Source organism: Canis aureus, chromosome 14, assembly GCF_053574225.1.
Source record: "Canis aureus isolate CA01 chromosome 14, VMU_Caureus_v.1.0, whole genome shotgun sequence".
Classification (NCBI taxonomy): Eukaryota; Metazoa; Chordata; class Mammalia; order Carnivora; family Canidae; genus Canis; species Canis aureus.
This window is the reverse complement of record NC_135624.1, coordinates 13,700,486-13,724,978: the sequence shown is the minus strand read 5'-3', so window position 1 is coordinate 13,724,978 and position 24,493 is coordinate 13,700,486. Positions and strand designations below refer to the sequence as shown.

Genomic DNA, 24,493 nt, shown 5'->3' with positions numbered 1-24,493 from the left:
CATCCCAGCTCTTTTTCCAAAACAAAAATTGAGTTAACCAAAGAAGTAGAGTAGCCAAGTTCCACTGGGCACTTGAGAATGCTAGTTATTGATGACTCCCCAAGTCTACACAAGTCAGCTTTTCTGCAGTTCTGCTATCAGTGGCTATCTGTTTCAGGGGTAGTCTTTGAGAATAACTCCTCCATGCATTTTTTTCATACTACTGCTATCACCTGAATGGTCTTCTCTCCCTATCTCCATTCTGTTAAAAGTCTAGTTTTGAGAGACAGCAAAAGTCCTATGTGCTCCATGAAAACTATTTTTCCTCATCATCCTTACCCATAAGTAACATAAGTAACATTCTGCCTGTTGGGATGTTTCTCCAATTGTGGTCTACAGACCAATCATTACAATCCCTTGGAGATTTAACTAGCCTCAGCAGTCCAACAACAAAAAAAAAAATAAAAGGCATTCGAATTGGCAAAGAAGAAGTCAAACTCTCCCTCTTCACAGATGACATGATACTGTACATAGAAAACCCAAAAGCCTCCATCCCAAGATTGCTAGAACTCATACAGCAATTTGGCAGTGTGGCAGGATACAAAATCAATGCCCAGAAGTCAGTGGCATTTCTATACACTAACAATGAGACTGAAGAAAGAGAAATTAAGGAGTCAATCCCATTTACAATTGTACCCAAAAGCATAAGATACCTAGGAATAAACCTAACCAAAGAGGTAAAGGATCTATACCCTAAAAACTATAGAACACTTCTGAAAGAAATGAGGAAGACACAAAGAGATGGAAAAATATTCCATGCTCATGGATTGGCAGAATTAATATTGTGAAAATGTCAATGTTACCCAGGACAATTTACACGTTTAATGCAATCCTTATCAAAATACCATGGACTTTCTTCAGAGAGTTAGAACAAATTATTTTAAGATTTGTGTGGAATCAGAAAAGACCCTGAATAGCCAGGGGAATTTTAAAAAAGAAAATCATAGCTGGGGGCATCACAATGTCAGATTTCAGGTTGTACTACAAAGCTGTGGTCATCAAGACAGTGTGGTACTGGCACAAAAACAGACACATAGATCAATGGAACAGAATAGTGAATCCAGAAGTGGACCCTCAACTTTATGGTTAACCAATATTTAACAAAGCAGAAAAGACTATCCACTAGAAAAAGGACAGTCTCTTTAATAAATGGTGCTGGGAAAATTGGACATCCACATGCAGAAGAATGAAACTAGACCATTCTCTTACACCAGACAGAAAGATAAACTCAAAATGGATGAAAAATTTAAATATGAGACAAGATTCCATCAAAATCCTAGAGGAGAACACAGGCAACACCCTTTTTGAACTTGGCCACAGCAACTTTTGCAAGATACATCCATGAAGGCAAGAGAAGCAAAAGCAAAAATGAATTATTGGGACTTAGTCAAGATAAGAAGCTTCTGCACAGCAAAAGAAACAGTCAATAAAACTAAAAGACAACCTACAGAATGGGAGAAGATATTTGCAAATGACATATTAGATAAAGGGCTAGTATCCAAGATCTATAAAGAACTTATTAAACTCAACAGCAAAGAAACAAACAATCCAACCATGAAATGGGCAAAAGACATGAGCAGAAATTTCACAGAGGAAGACATAGACATGGCCAACAAACACATGAGAAAATGCTCCACATCACTTGCCATCAGGGAAATACAAATCAAAACCACAACGAGATCCCACCTCACACCAGTGAGAATTGTGAAAATTAACAAGGCAGGAAACAACAAATGTTGTAGAGGATGTGGAGAAAGGGGAACCCTCCTGCACTGTTGATGGGAATGTGAACTGGTGCAGCCACTCTGGAAAACTGTGGAGGTTCCTCAAAGAGTTAAAAATAGATCTGCCCTACGACCCAGCAATTGCACTGCTGGGGATTTACCCCAAAGATACTATGCAGTGAAATGCTAGAACATATGCACCCCAGTGTTTATAGCAGCAATGTCTACAATAGCCAAACTGTGGAAGGAACCTCGGTGTCCATCGAAAGATGAAAGGATAAAGAAGCTGTGGTCTATGTATACAATGGAATATTACTCAGCCATTAGAAACGACAAATACCCACCATTTGCTTCGACGTGGATGGAACTGGAGTGTATTATTCTGAGTCATCGGAAAAGTCAATCGGAAAAGGACAAACATTATATGGTCTCATTCATTTGGGGAATATAAAAATTAGTGAAAGGGAATAAAGGGAAAGGAGAGAAAATTAGTGAAAATATCAGTGAGGGTGATAAAACGTGAGAGACATCTAACTCTGGGAAATGAACAAGGGATAGTGGAAGGGGAGGTGGGGGGGGTTGGAGTGACTAGGTGATGGGCACTGAGGGGGGCATCTGGCGGGATGAGCACTGGGTGTTATGCTTAATGTTGGCAAATTGACCTCCAATAAAAAAAAAATTTAAAAAAACCAATCCCTTGGAGATTTAACTAACATTGCAAATTCTAGGTCCATCTTAGAAGGAGGGGAATACAAATATTCATAATGTCCAAGATCCCAGAAATCCTGATACTCAAAGTTTAAGAAACACTGCTCATTCTAAATTAGCACAAAACTTTTCTTTCCTGTGGGACTCATCAGTTTCTGTCACGTGTTGAAGTTACTTTGTGTCCACTATTATATTGTCAGTACCTCACACCCATGGGCCATGCCTTCATATTTGTATCCTTAATAATATCTGGCATGTTGCTCTTTATTAGATAGGTGTTTAAGAAATATTTGTTTTATTTTTATGATTTTCCGAGAAGGAGTTTTATTTCAGAAATAATTGCATTATTCTAATCAACAATTTATAATAACTCATTTATTTTTGATGGATAGATGTCTAGATATGCATAGACAGATACAGATACACTATGTTTTGTGTATATTTACAGTTGTACTTCCTTATCGGCATTAATAATTAAGCATGGGGTTTAAAAGTCTCTATTCAGATACTTCTACAACTAGACTCAGCAAACTCGAGCGATAAAATGTAAAAATAAAAGATTCAAGAAAAGTCCAAGATATCCCATGAGCTAAAGAGAGATGCAGCTCAGTGACAGGAAAAGCTCCAAGGAATACGTTCCCAATCTTTAATCCCATGCTTCCTCTCAGATCCTTTAAAGAAGTACCCAAGCAGGTTGTCTTCCTCCTTTTGAAATTATATCTACTTCAGGCAAAGATAGCCTCAAAGGGACCAATTACAGTGAAACCAGGGTGGTTATTTCCTTTTCAATTCCCTTGGCTCAGTAAAGTTAGCTCCCCTTTCTCAGGCCTTCCAGAGGTCCTTCTTAGGACTAAAAACCTAGTCGGGCCAAACAACTTTCTTCCTTATAATTCCCTCTAGTACCTCACTCAGTAGTCCCTGTACCACAGCCAGGACCTTTAATAAATTGTGTTAGTAAAGTTGATGATAAAATAATCATCTCCTTGTTTGTACTCCATAATGTTCAAGTTCATTTCATGGACGGTTTAGCTTTATAAAGGCAACGTATCTCAAGCAGAGAGGATTAAACTCTGAATTTTCAGAAAGGTTAAATATCTGTCTAGTTATCTAGAAAGTTTCACATGAAGATCAATTAATCTATTTTTTTTCTTTCAAACTAGGCTTTCCTGTCTTTGGGGAGGCTGAGTATCTTGAAAGTCAGTCAGAAAGGTTTTTATTAAATAGCTCTACAGTCTAGCAACTTTCACTCTGAAAACCTTAGCCAGACATATTACTACAGAAGAGACCTCAGGCAATTAAATCAAAGAAACCCAGGACACACACCCATTATCCATGTTTCAACAGCTCTCTTTGTGACACGTACAACTCAGGTGAAACTCTCTTTTGTAATTCTTCTTAAATTTGACATGGTTCTATGAAGTCCGTTACAGAGCAATTAAAAAGAGAATCCAATCATACAATTCAACTCTATCTTAAAGTTGCAGCTTGTTCAGCTAAGACAGGTGAGACTTTTAAATAAGGAAAGAAAAAAGGTTTATAGAATGTATTTTCTATACCATTTTTCATTAACTATGAATTTGTGTACACTGTAGAATAACATTCAGATACCTATAATACCATATTACATTTTTTTGCTATACAGTCTTATTGCTACAAGTTCAATGTGCCAGTTACTTAAATGTTAAGATTAAAGAAAATTTAAATTACACTTAGATTCATATATTTTAAAATCATAGCTATCCTCAGGTAATGCAAAATATGATTGGTTCTCATTCCAATTAGTCTAACAGGAGGTGGGCAAAGTTCTATGTTAATGAATCACGACACTAGACTTTTGATTTCTTTGGGGGCTAGAAATATATTAAGAAAAAGAAAACCTATTATTTGTTATATTATCAATCTTACAAAGAGAACTGGATGCAGTGAGGACAGTGCTCTTGAATTATAGCCTTTGCTTTACAGTTACTGATCACAAGCATAAAACTCTGGGTGACAAGGGGAATGACAACAGATGGGGAAAGGGGACTATTTTGAGTGTGCATTATGTGCCAGAAACTTGATAAATGTTGTAGATTAACATCACCAGTAACCTCCCAATTACTTCCCCATCATAGAAATTTCTGCATGTGGATCAAGTCAGTAAACCTCAACAGTTCTGCTCCTTGTTGTCAGCTATAAAATGAAGTAAGCGTTTGCACAGTTGATCATCAAAGCATTTAAAAATGTCTTATTTAATTCTTCCCTATATCTATGGACTCCTAAACAAGAGAAAAATGGAACACAGAGGGACAAATAATCCTGAAGTTTGGGTTATTTAGGAGGCATTTGCTAGTCTTAGAAAAACAAGGAAAGCCTGACAAAGAAAGGGGAACAAGGCTATATGTGGAACCAGAACCATGCCTTATTTCTATGTAAGGACAGAACTGATAAAAAGCTGGACTCTTAGCAAAAGGATATACTAGGAAAAAGGAGAAAGTTTATCTGATTGATTTAGGCTCCACAAAGAAAAAAGAGTCTCCCATAGGAATTCACAACAAAAGTCTATCCTGTTGTATGTGAGTATTGAATTGTCACTATCTGTGTTGTCCAGACACTCCAACGCTGAGAAGTTGCCATAAAAAGCCATCCCAGGCTGGTAGCAGCCTTGTCAAGACACCAACTAAAATATCCTCTGCAAGAACACATCCTCATCTTAAACCTCACAGAATTCTCTCAGATAACGCCTTGTGTACATGAGCTTATAAGCTCTAATTTTACAATATGTACCAGGAAATTAGTCAATATTAGACACAGTTTTCAGGAAAACAAACTGCAGAATTCCACTTACAACTCCAGGTTAAGACAAGAAGGCAATGACGAGTTCAAACTGTTACACAGATGTTGGGTGGGGGAAAGGAGAGGAAACTAAAAAGATTAATTAGCATTAAGCATTACTAAATAAAAGTATAGGTATTAATATTTAAGATTAACTTCAAAAATAATAAAATGCGTAAACTTCAATTCAGTGCAAAGGGTGCTGGGGAACAAGAATTAAAATAAAACAATCCACTTTTAGATACATTCTAAAAACAAGTATGTTCTCCAGAAATATCAAATTATATGTTGAAGAAGTCATCTAGATAGCATAAAATAGATACGTATAAATCTATCAGTAATAATAAAGAATATAAATTTTTCACTTTTTAATACTGTTACTGGAAGATTTGTTTCCAAAGAGTAGCCTTCATACTGCATAGCTTTTAGTACTTCTCTTAGGATTTGTGGCATATTGCAGATATCAGATTGAGAACCAGCCCCAGTGTAGTATGTATTTAATGCTGAACAATATAGTCATGTTTTCCTTTCTGATTAAACTCTCAAGGAAGAGAAAAGTGTTTTTGGTAACAAGAAAGTATTTATTAGTACCTAATTAATCTTGTTCATATGCTTCCCCAGAGTGTCATAGTCACAGTAACAAGAGTGTTACTGGTAAGAGTAAGAGTAACGTGTGTGATATGGACCCAGCATCCACCATCATACTTTCAAACAAAATCCTAGGAAATGCTTATCAGTGTTCCACTGTTTCTAGATGTAAGCTCTCACTGGTTTTTCTTTGGCACTAAGTGACTTGCTTTTGTTATTACTTGCATTCTGGCTGTGTCCCTAAGAGAAGAACCATCTCAACGGTTGAATTTTTAAAAATTCTAGCTGTTCTTTCATCTTTTATGCCTAGAAACCTATTTCTTCAGATGTAGCTTCTTGGGCAAAGATCAGCTGAGCCATATAGGAGGAAATAAAAATCTAAGATTATTAACAGACATTCCCCCATGGGATGTATGCAGTAGCTTCTGGTACTCCATTAGCTTAAAATTTTCATCAAAGCTTTGACTTCTTGGAAAGAGAAAAGTTGCATTTAGTTACTTGATTTTGGAAACTATGGTTGACATGGGACCTTATATAACCTCCATGCCTTTGAATTGCCTGTGGTCTTTCTTGACTCAAATAAAAGGAAATAAAATTGCAAAAAAATCAAGGGCATCTGGAGGGCTCAGTAAGTTAAGTGCCTGCCTTCAGCTCAGGTCATGATCCCGGGATCTTGGGATCAAGCCCCATACTGGGCTCCTTGCTCATCAGGAAGCCTAGCTTCTCCCTCTCCTGCTCCCCCTGCTTGTTCTCTCTCTCTCTCTCTCTCTCTCTCTCTCTCCTCTCTAATAACTAAATAAAAGAAAAAGAAAAAAATAATCAAACACATGATTTTTCCAGTGTTTGAGATAGAACTTTAGTCCAGAACCTTTCATACTGTTTGAAAATAATTTTTCATTTGTGAGAAGTATTTGCATCGTTTCCAGTCCTTGCTCTCCTCAAACACGCCTGCTGTAAGATCATGCCCCAAGGTTGTACTTTAATAAACATTAAAGTTGTTTTTTAAAATAAAAAAAATGGTGGGCTTTTTTTTACTTCTGCCTTACAATCTGTTTTCAAATTTAATTTTCAAGTGAAGACCCATACTGCTGAAATAAGATAAAGGCACAATATGTAGTGAATTTATAAGATGGCATGAAACTCATTCAAATATGCACAAGCTGACATTTTCATTCAAGATGTTAATGTAAAGATTTCTAAATGGATCACCTGCTTAAAACATCATCTTTAAAATAGTAAGAAATAAATCACTATTATCTTAAGCTTATCTTCTCCAAGAATTTTATTTAAATGGCCACAGCTCCATCTCCACTGGAGGAAGGTATACTGTTGTAACCATATCAAATCTTTAACAGTCATGCTGTTGAAGAGTTGTCCACTCAATCCATCTCATTCTTAAGTTCCTCACATAAGTGAGTAGGTTCTGGTTAATAAAGTTCACTGTTGTGTGAAAGACACCACAGAGCAAGGATGGTGTATGACTGGCCACCTTTTTGGCCAATAGCATGAGTTGGTATCAGTTTGGCCTTCTCTTTCTTCGTGTCTTTAAGATAAATCTGCATGACCTGTTTCAACATAGCAGTGAGGTACTTCCTTCTGCCTTCCTCCCACAGGCTCACGTTCATAAACTGCATTGCCAGGTTATATACTAGTCTTAAGTGGATGCTGTGATTCACCCGGGCTCCTATTTGGGCAGGTTACCTGGTGATATTCCAGATGATTTCCTCTCAGAATCTGTCTCCTCCCTTTCAGGAAGTGGCTGCACCAGTTGGCATTGTCTGTAGTTCATGATCATGGTCCTCCTGCAGGGAAGCTGGCATGGTTATTCGTGATGCAACACCTCCAACTCTTTGTGGAAACTATAGTTGGAGCAGTTGTAGAGGAAGCCAATCACCAGCAAGTCTGTGATGAGTTCCCCCTAAAGGCCTGAACCATTGGTGACCTTAGACTCCATGGGGCAGGCAGCCTTGCAGGGATCTGTCTTACTTCTGGCTTTTCAAGTGTCCCAAGTTAGCACCTCCAATGGGGATAAAATTTTAAAAGGTCCCTCTGTCCATAATTTTTTAGATGTCATACTTTTGCTGGTTGCTCCAGCTAGCACGTTTCTTGGATATTCCCGACTCAATTCCCCACTCACCAACCATGGCAGGAAGATGAGAGGTGGGCAGCAGAGAATGTGGTGCTGGGTGCCAGGTAAGGCGAACTGTAAGCAAAGTCCCTGAAGCACCAAGAATATAAATTTATTAAATTCAACAGTTAAAGTTAAAAAGAAGTTATTTGATTGGATAAAATACAACCTATTTGCAACTTAAAATCCACATATTTAAGACATAAGACCACAGAAAGTTTGAATGTGAACTAATAAAAAAATGAAGTTAATATCATAGCCTAAAAATGGATTATGAAAAAATATACATAATTATAAAAAGCAATGAGTAAATCCACAACTACAAGAAAGTACAGCTTAACACAACTCTCATAATGGGGAAATAGATCAATGGGAAAAAATTTAAAGAATAAAGATCTGAACAATCTGATTACAAATTAATAATGAGCACATTTAACCCTGCAGTCAACAATTAGAAAATACGGTTTCAAGCATTTGCAGAAAAAACAGTGATACTGTCATTTATTTAACTCAAAAGGAAAACTAATCACATTTCAAAGGAACAATGTTTTGTCAGTTTACCATTAGTTAGAAATCAATATCCAAAAGATAAACAAGGAATGATAAAATAAATTTAAATTTTAAAAGTATATTTCTGAATAAGTGTGATGAAATAATAGAATTCCAGAAATACTTAACACTAAATGTAGTGAAAACTAATTATACCCTTAAAATGCTAATGGAAAATAAGCTATATAAAGATGAGAATAAAAAGCTGTATAAATATAAGCTTTATAAATATAAAATAAGAAATTAATAACAGAAAACAAAAATGCAATACAGAAGATCCTCAAATACAAATATGGGTTTATTTTTTTATTTTTGTATTTTATTTACTTATTTGAGAGAGAGAAAGAAAGCACAAGCAAAGGGAAGGACAGAGGCAGAGGCAGATTCCCTGCTCAGGGACTCAATCCCAGGACCTTGAGATCATGACCTGAACGGTGGGCTTAACCAACTGAGCTACCCAGGTGCCCAAATATTATTTTGTTTTGATTTTATAAAAGCAAAACAAGTGAACTAGACAAGCCACTCACAAGACTGATCGAGGAAAACAAAATAAGTTCCAAATAAGCAATATTAAGAATTAAAAAGGGGAAGGAGTGCCTGGCTGGCTCAGTCCTGGGAGCATGCAACTCTTGATCTCAAGGTCACGAGATCAAGTCCCACACTGGGTGTAGAGCTTACTTAAAATAATTAATAATAATAATAATAATAATAATAATAAATTTTAAGAATTAAAAAGAGGAATATAATAGTGATTTTTTTTAAAAAAAGATATATAAAAAGAATATATTTTGAATAATTGAGCTTGAAAATTTAGAAAGAATAATCAGTAAATGAAAAAAATATAGCTTACCAAAATTAACTCAGTAAGAAATAGAAAACATTAATTGACTATAAAGTTTAACAAGATTGAGTCAATCCTTGAAAAAGGACAAATAAAAGGACACAGTAAATTTTCTTAGATTAATAAAGTGTGTCTATCAAAAGCCTACGGCAACAACATAATGGATATTAAAATGTTAGAAATATTAGCTTGAAGAGTTTGAATAAAACAATATCCAAATATCGCAGTGTGTATTAAATATCTTACTAATGATTCAGTCAGTGCAGGAAGATAAGAAAAATAAGTAGCAGTTTAAAGATTGGAATAGCAAATATGTTCATGTACTGACAATATAATTATTTAAGTGAAGCTACACATTTTTATACTTAATAGGACAGGTAAAGATTTTAGATAGAAGATGAATAATGCAAATCAATATACATGTTAAAGATAAATCAATATATAAAAATCAGTAATAAAGTTAGAAAATGTGCTTTAAAATAAATAAATCAAAAAAATAAAATAAAATAAAAAGTCTTCTTGATTTCAATTATGAATGTATAAAAGAAAATAATTCCAATAACAATTGTTACAATTTTGTGTGTGTGTTGGCAGCGGGATATATCCTAAGATTTATACAAAAGAAAAAAAAAACAAGAATAACCAAAACCTTCTTTAAGAAAAAGAACTGGTGTGTGTAAGAGGTGGATAAACTTGCACTATAAGGTATCAAGTGTTGTGGAAAAAATAATAAGACAGTAAAGTATTAATGTAAAGATAAAATCAACACACAAATGGAACAGAATAGGAGCCATCATAAAAATATCTTGTGTAGGGAAGTGTCATTTGTGATGAGAGATACAATCAAACATCAATGGGAAAAGTTGGAGTCATTTTTCAAAACAATGCTGGAATGATATACTAAAAAATATAAGTGGATTCCTATTTCACATCATTTCCAAAAGAACATTATCAGGAAAAATACTATTAAACATTTAGAAAAAATATATACCTTTTTAACTTCAAAAATGGATGATATCTTAAAGCATACAAACAAAAAAGTATAAGCCATAAATGAAACTACTGACAGTTTTAGCTGTATTTAAATAAAAATTTATGTGCTCCAAAAAACAACAAAAACAGTAAAGAAAAAAAAATCACAGATGTGGGCAGCTAATTGCAAAATATATTACCAAGACAATTAAATAGCAATAACACATGACAAATACATACAATTCAAAAGAGAAAATGGGATTGTCAATACAAGTAGAAAATGTTCAATCTCACAAGTATCATGGAAATAGAGGAAAGCCAGAGTGAAAATCAATATCGCATACAGCAAACTGGAAAAAAAAAAATTAAGTTAATTAGAATGTGAATACACTGAAAACTTTAGCCATTGATGGTGAGAGTGCAAATGAGCACAATTCCATTTAAAAATCAAGTTGCTGAAAACCTATTAAAATTGAAGAGTTGCATATGCTTCACACAAGCCATTCCACTTTAGATTTATGCCCTGGAGAAATACTTGAATATTTTCTCCTACAGATATGACAAGAATGTTCAAAACAGCAGTATTTGAACTCCTAGGAATTTAGAAATAAATGTCTATTGGCAAAAGAATAGATGATAAATTCTAGTGTATGTATACATGGGGCACTCTCCAGCTCTGGAAGTACATTATACAGAGCTACATGACTCAAAATGATAATATTTCTATAAAAATTAAAACAAAAATGACATCATATATTGCTTTTGTTTAATTTGTATACATATATAAAGTATAATTGTAAACATACATAAAGTATCAAGGAACAAATGAAATTTGTAAACACTTCAAATTCAAAATGATGATTAACTCTAGTTGGGAGGGTGGAGAATATGATGTAAGAGGATTAGGGAAAGGTGATATGATTGAAATATTTTACCTCTCAAGCTGCATTATGGGTATATTGCCATTCAGCATACAGTTCTCTCTCCCTTTCTCTCCATTTGCTTTTTGAAATCAAGATAAAAATAAATATATTAAGATAATTTGACTTTATAAGAAAATCAGTTTAAAACAAAAAATGCTGAAGTTACATTTTTCCATGAATTGACAATACTGTATATACCAATTTTGAGAGTAGAACCCAAACACAGTAGGATCATATCTTTGAAGGATCTAATCTTTCTGATTTTCAATCAGATAAATTTTCTCTGACTCAGGAACATGTAAATAATAACACTATAAAGGTACTTGAAGGCACAAAGAGCATGTCATCATGCTGGGAATTCATCTGCCTTTCTGATTAATATTAGATGTGAGCAATTTCAGACTACTGATTAGATTTATCAATAATTAATGTAATGTTATTGTGGATGATTAAGGTTATTTCTTTTAATGGGATTCTCAAATCACTTTTAACACCCTGAGATAAATTCTTCATGACATATAGCCCTGCATACACTTTAGTAAGCCTACCAGACATGTTTTATAATAGTGATTCAACCAATCTCAGGGCACCTATGAGAAGGAATTTTTTTCAGGCTTGTCTAATAAATGCTTATAATAAATGCAGAAAACCTTTAGGGGTAGCAAGACTGCTCTCTATATTTACTCTTGGCAACTTTCTTTTACCATTCTGTGATTTAATTTATTTCATAGTCAGTCATGTTTATTCTGTAATTTTATTCACATATGAGAAAATAAAGTAGAAATAACAGCTTCAAAGTCTATTTTTTAAAGATTTTATTTATTTATTCATGAAAGACACACATACACAGAGAGAGAGAGAGAGAGAGAGGCAGAGACACAGGCAGAGGGAGAAGCAGGCTCCACGCAGGGAACCTGATGTGGGACTCGATCTCAGGACTCCAGGATCACACCCTGGGCCGAAGGCAGGTGCCAAACCACTGACCCACCCAGGGTTCCCCCTTTCAAAGTCTATTTGGTATGCAGTATTGTAATACATCAACTGGTAGTGGCTCTTTTTGTATATTTATAGAAATATAAATTTCTATAGAAATAAGCTATTTATCTTCATAAGAAAAATAGACTATGCCATTATATCAGAATGTGATTATTTTCCCTTTCTGTGATATTCCCTGGTGTCTTAGAATAGTTACTTTAACTGGGTAAAATTAATATGCGTTTATACTCAAGGTTTATCCTGAAACATAAAAGTTAAGGAGATAGATAATTTATTGAGCCAAAGAAAACAGCTATTGGGGGATCCCTGGGTTGCGCAGCGGTTTAGCGCCTCCCTTTGGCCCAGGGCACTATCCTGGAGACCCGGGATCCAATCCCACGTCAGGCTCCGGTGCATGGAGCCTGCTTCTCCCTCTGCCTATGTCTCTGCCTCTCTCTTTCTCTCTGTGTGACTATCATAAATAAATTTAAAAAATAAAATAAAATAAAAAAATAAAATAAAATAAAATAAAAATACAGCTACTGAAGATAAAAAGGTGATATCATAACTTTAGAAGATCTAAGAAACATTTGCTCAGGAATCAAAGTAAGCAAACCACCAAGGAGGAAAAATATTGACTCATAAAAATAAATAAAACCATGAAATCTCCCCAGTAAGCAAACAAATGCAAAAGACATCATTGATGAGCTATCAGTTTCTTTTGTAAAATTATCAAAGATTTGTTTAAAAAATAATAATACTCAGATTTGGCACAGAATTATTACAATTTCAAGTATTTGAAGAAATGAACATTCCCATAAACAGCTAAAATAATGCAAATCAATATCTTTAAAGATCAAAATGTTACAAAACCATTTTGACCTAGTAACAATTTCCAAAATAATTAGACTCATCAAATAATCTTAGAAGTAAAAGTGGTAAATTTAAAAAACTTTAGTATATTAAAATATTTATTGCCACATTACTAGTAACAAAGTTAGAAAATATTTAACACCTAACAAGAGTTTTTGAATAAACAATGACATATAAAACCAGTAACAGGAAGAGGTAAGTTAATTAGATTACAAAAAAGAATGCATATTGTGGCCACATTTTTATGTTTTAAACAATTTCACACACACAAACAAGTACAATTTATTTTCTTTTAAAGATTTTATGTATTCATGAGAGACAGAGAGAGAGAGGCAGAGACATAGGCAGAGAGAGAAGAAGGCTCTTTGCAGGAAGCCTGATGCGGGACTCCATGGGGACCCGGGATCACGCGACTCCGAGATCACACCCTGAGACAAAGGCAGTCGCTCAACTGCTGAGCCACACAGGCGTCTCTCTCTCTCTCTCTTTTTTTTTTTTTTAATTTTTAAAAATTTATTTATTCATGACACACACACACACACACACACACACACACACACACAGGCAGAGACATAGGCAGAGAGAGAAGCAGGCTCCATGCAGGGAACCCAATGTGGGACTCAATCCTGGGACTCCAGGATCACTCCCTGGGTGGAAGGCAGGTGCTCAACCACTGAGTCATCCAGCGTCCCAACACAAGTACAATTTAAAGAAAACATTATTTTATTAAGCCAAATTAAAGCCAGTTCTAAATCTCAAGCCTCCAGGGGCCTGGGTTTGAAAGGTATACAAATACGTCTTTAATAGCAACACTTCCTTGGCCTTAAGTCATGAAAGCACACTCAGGCTTACACAGTCCAGAAAGTTTAGAAGAGAAGCTGGGGTGACATCAAGAAGATGGCCAAATAAGACACCCCTGGATCATATTCCCCTCAACGATAACAATTTGGCATCCATCTACAGACAAAAGTGCCTTTGTGAGAGCTTGTGGGATTTAGGTAAAAGATTGTGAAATGCTGATACAGTCCAAACTCCAGGAGTCATTTTGAGAAGACAAACCCACAGCCCAAGCAGCTGATGTGCTGACCTGTGATTCTGTCTATAGATCTGGAAAAGGCTCCATATCCCTGAATACTTGGCTATAGCCATTCTGGCTTTGGTTCAGTCACCAGCTCTATATACCAAGGGACTGGGAAGAATCTAGCCAATCTGTGCATCGGGTAAGAAGTAAACATACCTCAGTCCTGGCTGTGGACCCTGATGTGAACTGGGAGCTAGCTCCAGCTTCTCTTGGCCTTGGTGTGGGAGTCCCTGGACATCACTGATTAGACAATCACTGGGGGATCATGGAGCCTTTGTTAAAGTCCAGGAGCCCAGCAGAGAAGTTCCAGCACACTGTTGGAGAACAAACCAGTAAACCTGAGATTGGACACACTGGAGAGGGTAAGCAGAACAATTTGACTTTACCAATGTCAGTTCTCCCCCAGGGTGGCACAACCCAGTGCCAGGGAAGCTCTTCATGGCCCCTGATTTTTCCCACAGGGGAAAGTGAGAGTATGTGAGTGAGTGCCCAGCTTCCTTAGCTGTGTGGGATGCTGCCAGATAGGCCCATTTCTCCCTCACTGCACCCAAAGTAGAGAGTAGTGGGAAAAAATTGTCAACTAACTGAAATGGCAACTTACATAATGAAAAAAAATTTTCAAATCATATTTCTGATAAGAGGTTAATATCCAAAATATGTAACAAACTCATACAATTCAATAGCAGAAAAGAGAACAATCTAATTAAGAAATAGAGTACCAAAATAGACATTTTTCCAAAGAAGACATACAAATGGCCTATGGCTACATGGAAAAATATTCAACATCACTAATTACCTGGGGAATGCACAATAAGATATCACCTCACACCTGTTAGGATAGTTATCACCAAAAAGGCAGGAAATAACAAGTGTTGGCAAGGATATGTGAAAAGGCAACCCTTGAGTTCTGTTGGTGGGAATGCAAATTGGTACAAGCACTATGGAAAACTGTATGGAGGTTCCTCAAAAAATTGAAAATAGAAATACCAGATGATCCATCAATTCCACTTTTGGGTACCTATCTGAGGAAAACAAAAACACTAATTTGAAAATATATATGCACCCCTCTGTTCACTGCAGAATTATTTACAAGAGCCAAGATATGGAAGCTACTAAGAGTCCATCAACAGATAAATGGATAAAGAAAGCACACATATGTGGAATATAAGAAAGAGTGAAAGGTACCACAAGGGAAAGGAGGGAAACCGAGTGGGGAAAAATGAGAGAGGAAGACAAACTACGAGAGACTCCTAACTCTGGGAAACAAACAAAGGGTTGCAGAAGAGGAGGTGACAGAGGGGATAGGGTAACTGGATGATGGGCATTAAGGAGGATACATGATGAGACGATAGGTGTTATATGATATGTTGGCAAATTGAGTTTAAATAAAATATTTTTTAAAAAGAGAATGTGTTGTGTATATATACACAATGGAATATTATTCAGCCCCAAAAAGAATGAAATCTTGCCATTTGTGACAACATGATGAACCTTGAAACATACTAAATGAAATAAGAAAAAAACAAATACTATTTGATATCATTTATATGTCGAATCTAAAAAAGCCAAACTCATTGAAACCAGAGGGAAAGGATGATTGCCAGGGGTTGGGAATAGGGAAAATGAGAAGATGTGTGTCAAAGAGTATAGACTTTGTTATAAGATGAATAGGTTCTTAGGGTTCAACGTATAGCATGGCGACCATAGTTAATAATACTGTATTATATAATTGAAAATTGCTAAAAGACTAAATCTTAAATGTTTACACCACAATATAAAAGTTGTAATTATGTGAGGTGATAGAAGTGTTAACTCACTCTATAGTGATAATCATTTCACAATCCTTACATGTATCAAACAATCTCATACATGTTAAACTTACACAGTGTTATGTGTCAATTATATCTCAATAAATCTGGGAACAAAAAAATAAGAAAACAAATCCCTTGTTTAGGTACATTTAAAACTTCACATCTTTGTTCTTTACAGGAGTAAGTCCATTTATGTTCAATTGGATATTGGTTATCTTAGCTTCTGCACGAGGGCAGAACTAATTTGTGATGTGCAAGCATCTTTGTATCAATGTCAATAAATATTACCTCCTCAAGAGGCTTTGCTTTCTCAAACGCCCCCAAACTCTAGGAATTCTCTATTCTTTTTTGGCATTTCTTGAAGGACACTCCTCCCTACACCCTCTAGATTTCTCTTCTCTCCTAGGTAAGACAGTTTGATTACTCATACTTTAGGATTGCAATAACATTTCCTTAGTAATCACCTATGAAGAGGGAATTCAGGCCTGCAGGACAGGTAGTTTGGGTAATTCTTTAAATGTTGGATGGCTGAAGACAAAAATTGCCTCTCATTTTTTGGTGATCAATTGAAGAAGAAAATAAGACAAGTGAATATGAAATTATTGATTAATCAATAATTATATACTAATCAATCATAGACTGATGTGTTATGTATTATAAGTAATTAACAGCACATTATTTAGAATCAGATTATTTTGCTTTGAACTTCAGCTGTGCCACCTACTAGCTGTGTGACATTGAACAAGACTCTTAATTTATCTGTGCTTCAGTTTACTTACATTACAAGTCAAGATAATGTATGTGTCTATATTATAGGATAGTTATGAGGATTATAGTCAATACTTTTTAGGATAGTTATGAGGATTATAGTCAATCCTTTTTTTTTCTTTTTGAGAGAGAGAGAGAGAGATCATGCAAGTGAACAGGGGTGGAGGGAGGGAGATGGAGAGAATCTTAAGCAGGCTCCACTCCTGGCGTGAAGTCTGATGTGGGACTCAATCTCATGACATTGAGATCATGACCTGACCCAAAATCAAGAGTTGGATGCTTAACCAACTAAGCCACCCAGGCACCCCAGTAGTTAATACTTTTAAAGATCTTAAAGTAGTGCATGTGGTATTATATAAATATTGATAAAAATAGTATAAAGTATTCAAAAACAGCACATCTTTTTCTTTATACCAGCTGTACAGAATACAAGGCAATTTGTCCAGAAGCCTCCAAATTTGGAAGATGTTCACAAATAGAGAAGGAGGAAAATCAACCAAAATCCATTAGTTCAATAACTTATTAATAATGTCATTAAGTGACAATAGTTCAAGATGACAGTTCCTGGAGAGGAGTAAGATAATTAAAGATTTTATGGAACAAACTAAGAAAGATTGATCAAAGTCCAGTTTTCTTTCAAGAATTGTTCACTGTTAAAATTTTCAGAAGGCAAAAAAAAAAATTTTTTTTTCAGAAGGCATGGGGAATCAGAGGATGTGTTAATGATGGGAAAGGTTGCAAGACCTCAAGACCAAGAGTGCAGCTAGCCATTAATTGATTTAGCCATTAATTGGCTGCTCTTTTGATTAGGGAGAAGGGAGGACCAGTTTGGAGGCTATGATCCTGTTAGGGTCTGCTGAAAATTTTCAGTTCTTCAGCATCTTTAACCCAAGACAAAAGAAAGAAGAGAGAATTCCAAGAAAATTAAGATGCTAATGAGGAATTAGTTGAGGGCAAATGAGGTGCTTTCTCACATTCAACTCCCTGCCAAAGACAAACTAGTCTAGATATGCATGGAGGTCACCAGAGATAGAATATACAAATATATAGTTACAAAAAAAAAATATATATATATATAGTTACACTGTTTACATCACATCCCTGGTGCAGTGAGTTGCTGTAATTATTAGAAATTTACATCCCAAGGATCATAAAGTAGCTAGGAAGAAAGGCAACTTACTAACCAGACATTATTACCAGAGACTCTTGTATTCACACAAGTAATGTTAGAAATGGGGTTTTATGGGTAAAATTAATGGACATTTGGGTAATATATATCAAAAATGAGTTATCATTGGTGCATAAGCAATAAAAGGTATTTAAGAAGTGTGAGTTTAATAAAATATCAAATATTCTTCCCATATAAATGAAATATAAAAGTCTATGAGAAAAAAAAAAGAGTCTATGAAGCACAATAGCCCCTAAATTTAGAGTAAGTGATTAAAGCTTAAACTATAAATGATTTAATGTCCTTGACTACTTTGGAGGATTTGTGGCCTCTTGATTCAAGTAGATGCTCAGCTGAATCCTCAAGCTAGAATCCTGTTAAATTATCTTCAGGTGAAAGTTACAGAAAAAATGTTTGCCAAAGTGGCCAAGGACCAGAAAAAAAATTCAGAGAGAAAGAGCCACAGCCGCATCAAATTTAGAGAACAAGTTGTATGACAATTTTTTTTTTTTGCTTTGTAGTATATATGTGCCATGTTTTATATATGGAGGAATTTTGTCCCTTACTCTCACCACTTTTGAGCAAAGCAAAACCAACATTCTAACAAACAAACAAACAAAATAGGTCAGCATGACCAAATTGGTATAGATTAATTTGTATTTTAATTTTATTATATCAGTGACAATAAAGCATTGCTTCTCACAGTGAACAATTGTAGGTACTTACATGTATTTAGATTTCATGTCATGCCATTCAATCATGTTATGCTATATCACTATTTTAATACTATACACATTTAATTTGGGTAATAAGACACATGGACATTTGATTGTCATTATTTTTTAACCTGGGGGAGAGAGTCAGGTGAGAAGGGAACATCAGGGAGTTAGCTAGGAAAAGACAGATTCTGTATGGGTTAGTGGGTTCTAGTACCATTGTTAGGTAGATGAAAAGTTAGTGATACTATTAACTGTCGATTGATTTATTTGACACTTATCAGAGAACACTGTGGACAGCCCACTAAGTAATACGCTTTTACAACAGACTTAAATTTGCAACCATCTGTGCAGCTTAGAAACAGATGGTGAAAATTCTGGTTTGTTTTTGTAAAAAAAAACAAACCTGGAATTAAGGAAGGCAAAAAAATACTCATTTCACAAATTGGTACATGCAGTTACATTCAACCTATTTTAGTTTCTATAGGTTCTCAAACAACTGCTTTTATAAATCATTATAGTATCTTTAAATATAATCACTTGATTTATTTTGCATTTGCAGTGTTTCTTAAATTAGATTTATGCAATAAAGATGAGCAATATATTTATATCTGTAAGTATACAAATAGACTAAAATTACAACTCTATTAGCATGGTCATTACATTCTGTTAAAATACTGCTCCACTTATCTCTAAATTTGATTTATTTTTATTAAATAGTTTCAACACTAGCAGGATAAAAAGAGGGGCATTTGGGAGTTTTTGCAGTTACAACTTTGCTTTTCATTTCAAACAAGTTGCCTAATTATCTGCCGAGTGTTTGAGACTAAAAATCCCCAAGTACAGATGGTAAAGAGATTCCTTCTGCATTGCTTATTGACATTTCTTGCTTAGCTTGAGAGTGCCTTAGGATTCAGAGAAACCAGTTACTGTAATCTACTTTCTAGAAATGGCTAGTGTCTTATACTTTGTGATTAATTTAAATTTCAACAAAGTATGTTAGAATGGTGAGGATGTTACATGGTACCAGTCTAATTCAAAAGAATGTCCAAGACCTTGCCCTTCCAGATTTTCAGCTAGTGGGAGATAGAGGCATGGTGAAGGAGAAAGAATGACAGGAAATACTTTCCCTTTGAAGATAGAATATTACCCATCTCGTGATTGCAAAATTTGATGGGTTAAAAGACAATCCCAAATATCTACCCCAACTCTGTTTATCCACACCCAAATTTCCAGCTTATATGCATAAATTTGAGTCTGGCTTGAGACCAGAAATAAAGATGGGGCCAGCCATATTGGAAATAGAAGACTTAGTCTGTCGTAGAAACATGACATGGAAGAGCCAAAGCCAGCAATAGAGTTAGGGCCAGCTGGATCCAAAGGAAAATTGGCATGAAGCAGTGGTGGGATGAGTTCCCAAAGCAAAAATGGGGCTAGCCAGAAGGGAGGAGAACAAGTGGCCACATGGCTGAAAGAGAGCCAGGCTTTCAGGATTCCCATATATCCAAATCAGCCCCATTCCCCAGTGATCTAGATATAAGAAGTTTTCTTTTATTTCTATGTAAAGACACAGTATTTGGTATGAAGCCCAGAGCCAATACAAGGTCTTTGCCAACAACCATAGCCTAATTCAATCAAAATTCATAGGGAAAAATGTTAAAAATAAAAATTTAAGCATAATTATAATATTATATTATATTACAGATACCTGAATTTGGGAGTAATACTATCATACTGATAATTTGATGACAATATCAAAATTGGTATAAAGTATAGAAAATTCAAATAAAGACAACATTAAATGATTCAAATATAATTGTCTATACAAGTGTGAATTTTAAAATTCAGTGAAGGTAATAGTGATGCTTTTCATGAAAATATTATTATACTCAATTGTGCCTCTTAACTAGTACTAATAACATGTGACCTCTTGTTATATTATCACCTGTGATCTGAATCTCATAGCCCTCCTTCCTTCTCCTGCTTTTGGAGAAATTTCTCCTGCCTACTGGCTTCTTTTCGAAAGCATTTAAACATGTTCAAGTCTATCTTGCATTAAGGTAAAATATCTTTCTCTGGCCCAGAATGACCAGGATTTTATACTTCTACATCTATAGTTTGATGAATGAGGGCCAACCAGGAAGGGGTGTAACCTTGCATAATCCCTGAACTGACAGCTGAAGTCTCTCTGCAGAGCACACTCCCAGCATCACCATCAACATGTCCTTCCTTGAAAGAGACTGGGTGACATAGTGCAATGTCAGCATGGTTCATTCCTTTAGTTGTTTGAATCCACATCTTCAAACACAATTCTTGAAGCAGTTCCACCGGGATTCTGATGATTCTTTCTTTTTTAGGGAAATCATGGAAAAATAAAACCAATGCTCCACAATTGCTGCTGGTCTCATCATCGTCTTCATCTACTATCCATCCCAAATCCTTAGTAACACCTCTGCCATCTTGGTGGCTTATGTATAAGTGGCATGACCCATACTCGTATGTCTGAGAGTTCTAATCCCATGATCATCATACTTTTTTTCAGCCCAACTTTGATGAATGTCCATTTACCATCAAAAGACACATTTAATTGGATGATTTGGCTGACAAACATATCACCCTCCTTTCCTCATTGAGTAACAGGAGCCCTATAACTTCCTAATCAAGATTTGTTACCCCAGCCTGGATAGTGACTCCCCTTCTTGCCTTCTGGTCCCTTAGAACAAGGAGCCTGAAGTCCTCAGGCAACAATTATCACTTAAAATTCAATGTCTGTTTCCTCAGTGGAAGGATATCTCATTTGAGAACTAGAGTTTAAACTAGCAGCCCACACTGCAAGACCTAGAAGTAATCTGCAGATAGGGTCAGCTGTTTGTTACAGTGTTTTCTAAAACATCAATAGAATTTAACCATGGCTAATTTTGTTTTCCTTATAGCTGCCAGTTTCTCATGATTTCTCAAATCCCTAATGTACCATGCTGGCTAATACATCCCCTTCCATCAGTATATAATCCCAATTCTTTACCTTATGCTAGGATTCACTGCTTCACCTACAACCAGTGATGAAATTCTCATTGTTGGCTGGGTAGCAAGTGATCCAGCTTCAAAACTTCATATTTCTCACCTGCTTTCTCAGACATGTTGGGCTTCTCTGGAAGTTTGTTCCAATATGGAATTTAGCATGCAGGTGGTTTATGAAGGAATGAACGGAAGGAAGTGGGAGGGAGTGGAGGAAAAATCAAGCTGTGATGCAGATCCAACAATAATTTACAGCAACCTCATTGGAAACTCTGGAGCTAGAATGGTCCTTCAGTTTATCTCAACTGGATAGAGATGTCAAAGCTTTATCTGCATCATATGAGACAGTGGGTATGGGTCTTCTATAATAGGCTTGGGCTAGATGGTCTTTGCAGCTATAACCTCGGTATGCTCTGAAGGAGCTGAGACTGAAAGTTGTTTACTGACAACAACTTGTTGACAACAACAATTGTTGTCAGTAAACAACAATCTTAGCACACAGTTTAACAAATCCTTCATTGAAGGAAAATATAGTAGATACATAACTGTGCTCACCAATTATGTAATTGTGAAAGGTACCTTCAACTCTGCACTACTCAGGAGTGGGATTATTAGACATATGGCTAAATGTTAGTAAATTTCAGATGTTCTTAAACATTTATATTTCCAGTAACCTCAATATGAGTGCCAACTCCTCAGAGTTTCATCAACACCTAAAGGATGTTAGGTAATAGCATACCTTTCTGATTATAGCCCTGCTATTTGGTAAAAGGCAATTTTTACTATTTTTATTACTAATGAATTGGATATCTCTTCATATACCTATTAGCCTTTGGATATCCCCTTGGAAGTTGCCTTTTTACCTCCCTCTAGCCAATTTTTTCCTTAGTGTTATATCTTATTTCCTTATATTTTTAAGGAACTATAATCTCTTCACAATTTCAGTTGTTGCAAATAACTTGTTTCTGCTTGATCACCTGTGAAATAATAAGGAATATATATATTGGTCTCCATTTCTGTTTTCTGACACAGAGCTCCTAAATCCCTTGGAGTCTTCTGAGTAATAGGAACAACTTTTGTTCTAAGGTGGAGACTCTCAGTGGGCTCGTAGAGAAGGGCTGATCACTAAAAATATCAAGCCAAGGTTAGAAGCTTGGCACTTTTGGCCCCATTTTCTGTTCTCCAGAGAAGGGAGAAGGGCTGAAAATTAAGTAAATAATTGATCATACCTACATGATGAACCCTCCATAAAAATCCCAAAAGTATGGAGCTCAGAGGGCTTCCAAGTTGGTGAATATGTTTACTTGCCAAGCAGGGAGTGTACCCCAACCATGTGGGAACAAAGTTTCCTGTGCTTGGGTCCCCTCCCTATGTATTTCTTCATCTAACTGTTTATATGTACCCTTTGTTATATATTTTTAAATAAACTAGCAAACATAAATGTTTCCCTAAGATCTGTGAGCCATTCTAACAAATTATTGAACCCAAGGAGGGGGTTGTGCAATTTATAGCCAGTAGGTCAGAAATACATCTGATAATCTTGGATTTGCAATTGGTCTTTGAAGTAGGGGGCAGTCTGTGGGTTTAGGCATTCAAGTTGTGAGATACGGCGCTAATTACAGATACTTTGGTAGTTGAGCCCAGTTCCTTTTCCCTACTGAAAAACCCCAATTATTAGTCCCTATGCATATCGTGATAGTCCTGAATAAAAACTGCTTAATTATTTTAACAAGTGTCATAATAATTTTTTTGACATAATGCATGTGAAGACTTAAGAAAGCACCCAAAACAAAGAAGTCTGTAATGTGGTTATTTCACCATTATGAAGAGTGTCATATTATTAAGATTATTTTAATGGCCAAGATTCATTTTTAATAGCTCTTTCACCCATTTTGGTGGTGCCATGTAGGGCTCCCAGATTATGGTACCACCGTGGAAAAGGAAGGGTCCCAGCAATGACTAGAATTTAACACTATTTAATACGAAGTGACTTCAGAATAAAAATAATTTGTTTTAAAAAGAATACAATGATTTTGATTATATATATGAGAATGTAGACTCAGGTTCAGACAATAAAAGTTACTAATGAGCACCTAACTATGCAAATACTAAGGATATACAGATATCTTGAGAGTATTCTGATGGAGAAGACATTATCTAATGTCATAACAAAATTTTTAAAACATGCACTCCTTATGTCATTCTCCTTCACAAAGACTTCATCATTTCAACTTACAATCAGTGAAAGCAATTTTGTAGGAGTATTAATAATCTAAAGTTTATTTAGAATAATGGTTCCCAGATATGGGGGAAATTTTTAAAATAAAACTTCCTAGGTTCAACCTCAGAATTATTGAAACAATATTCCTAAGGATGGAGTTAGGAACACTTTTCATTATATGAGTGCTTTGAGTCATGTTTTATGATGACTGAAGAAATGATGGACAAATTTTAATGCCATATCTCTTGTTCAACGATTTTATCCAATCATGCTGCATTCATTCACTTCTTTACTGACAAAATATTTACTAACTCTCTTCTCTATCTAGCACTGTGCTAAACATTGGGAATATAATAGATACAATTCATACATTATCATATTGTCTGTTAAGTGATACAGAGAAATAATTTACAAAATAGCATAAGAATAAATATGACAGTTCTGCTACAAGGATGATAGGGGAGCATTTAGAAGGGGTTATTTTGAATGTTGGAAAGCTTTGGTGGGTATTGAAGAGATTTTGAGCAGTGAGCTTGACATTGTCCTAACTATAAAATACCTTCCCAGGTAATAGAATAT

At 35.4% G+C, this 24,493-nt stretch overlaps 1 pseudogene across 1 annotated transcript in view; it reads right to left on the bottom strand.

Moving 5' to 3' along the window:
* Positions 1-7,137: 7,137 nt before the first annotated feature.
* The window catches only part of LOC144283197 (BH3-interacting domain death agonist pseudogene), a 90,494-nt pseudogene continuing 73,138 nt past the window's right edge, over positions 7,138-24,493 (bottom strand). The window contains exons 4-6 of the transcript XR_013351615.1: positions 14,372-14,529; positions 11,299-11,365; positions 7,138-8,091 (exon numbers count right to left, since the gene is read on the bottom strand). The product of XR_013351615.1 is annotated as a BH3-interacting domain death agonist pseudogene (transcript). The remainder of the gene's footprint in view (positions 8,092-11,298; positions 11,366-14,371; positions 14,530-24,493) is intronic.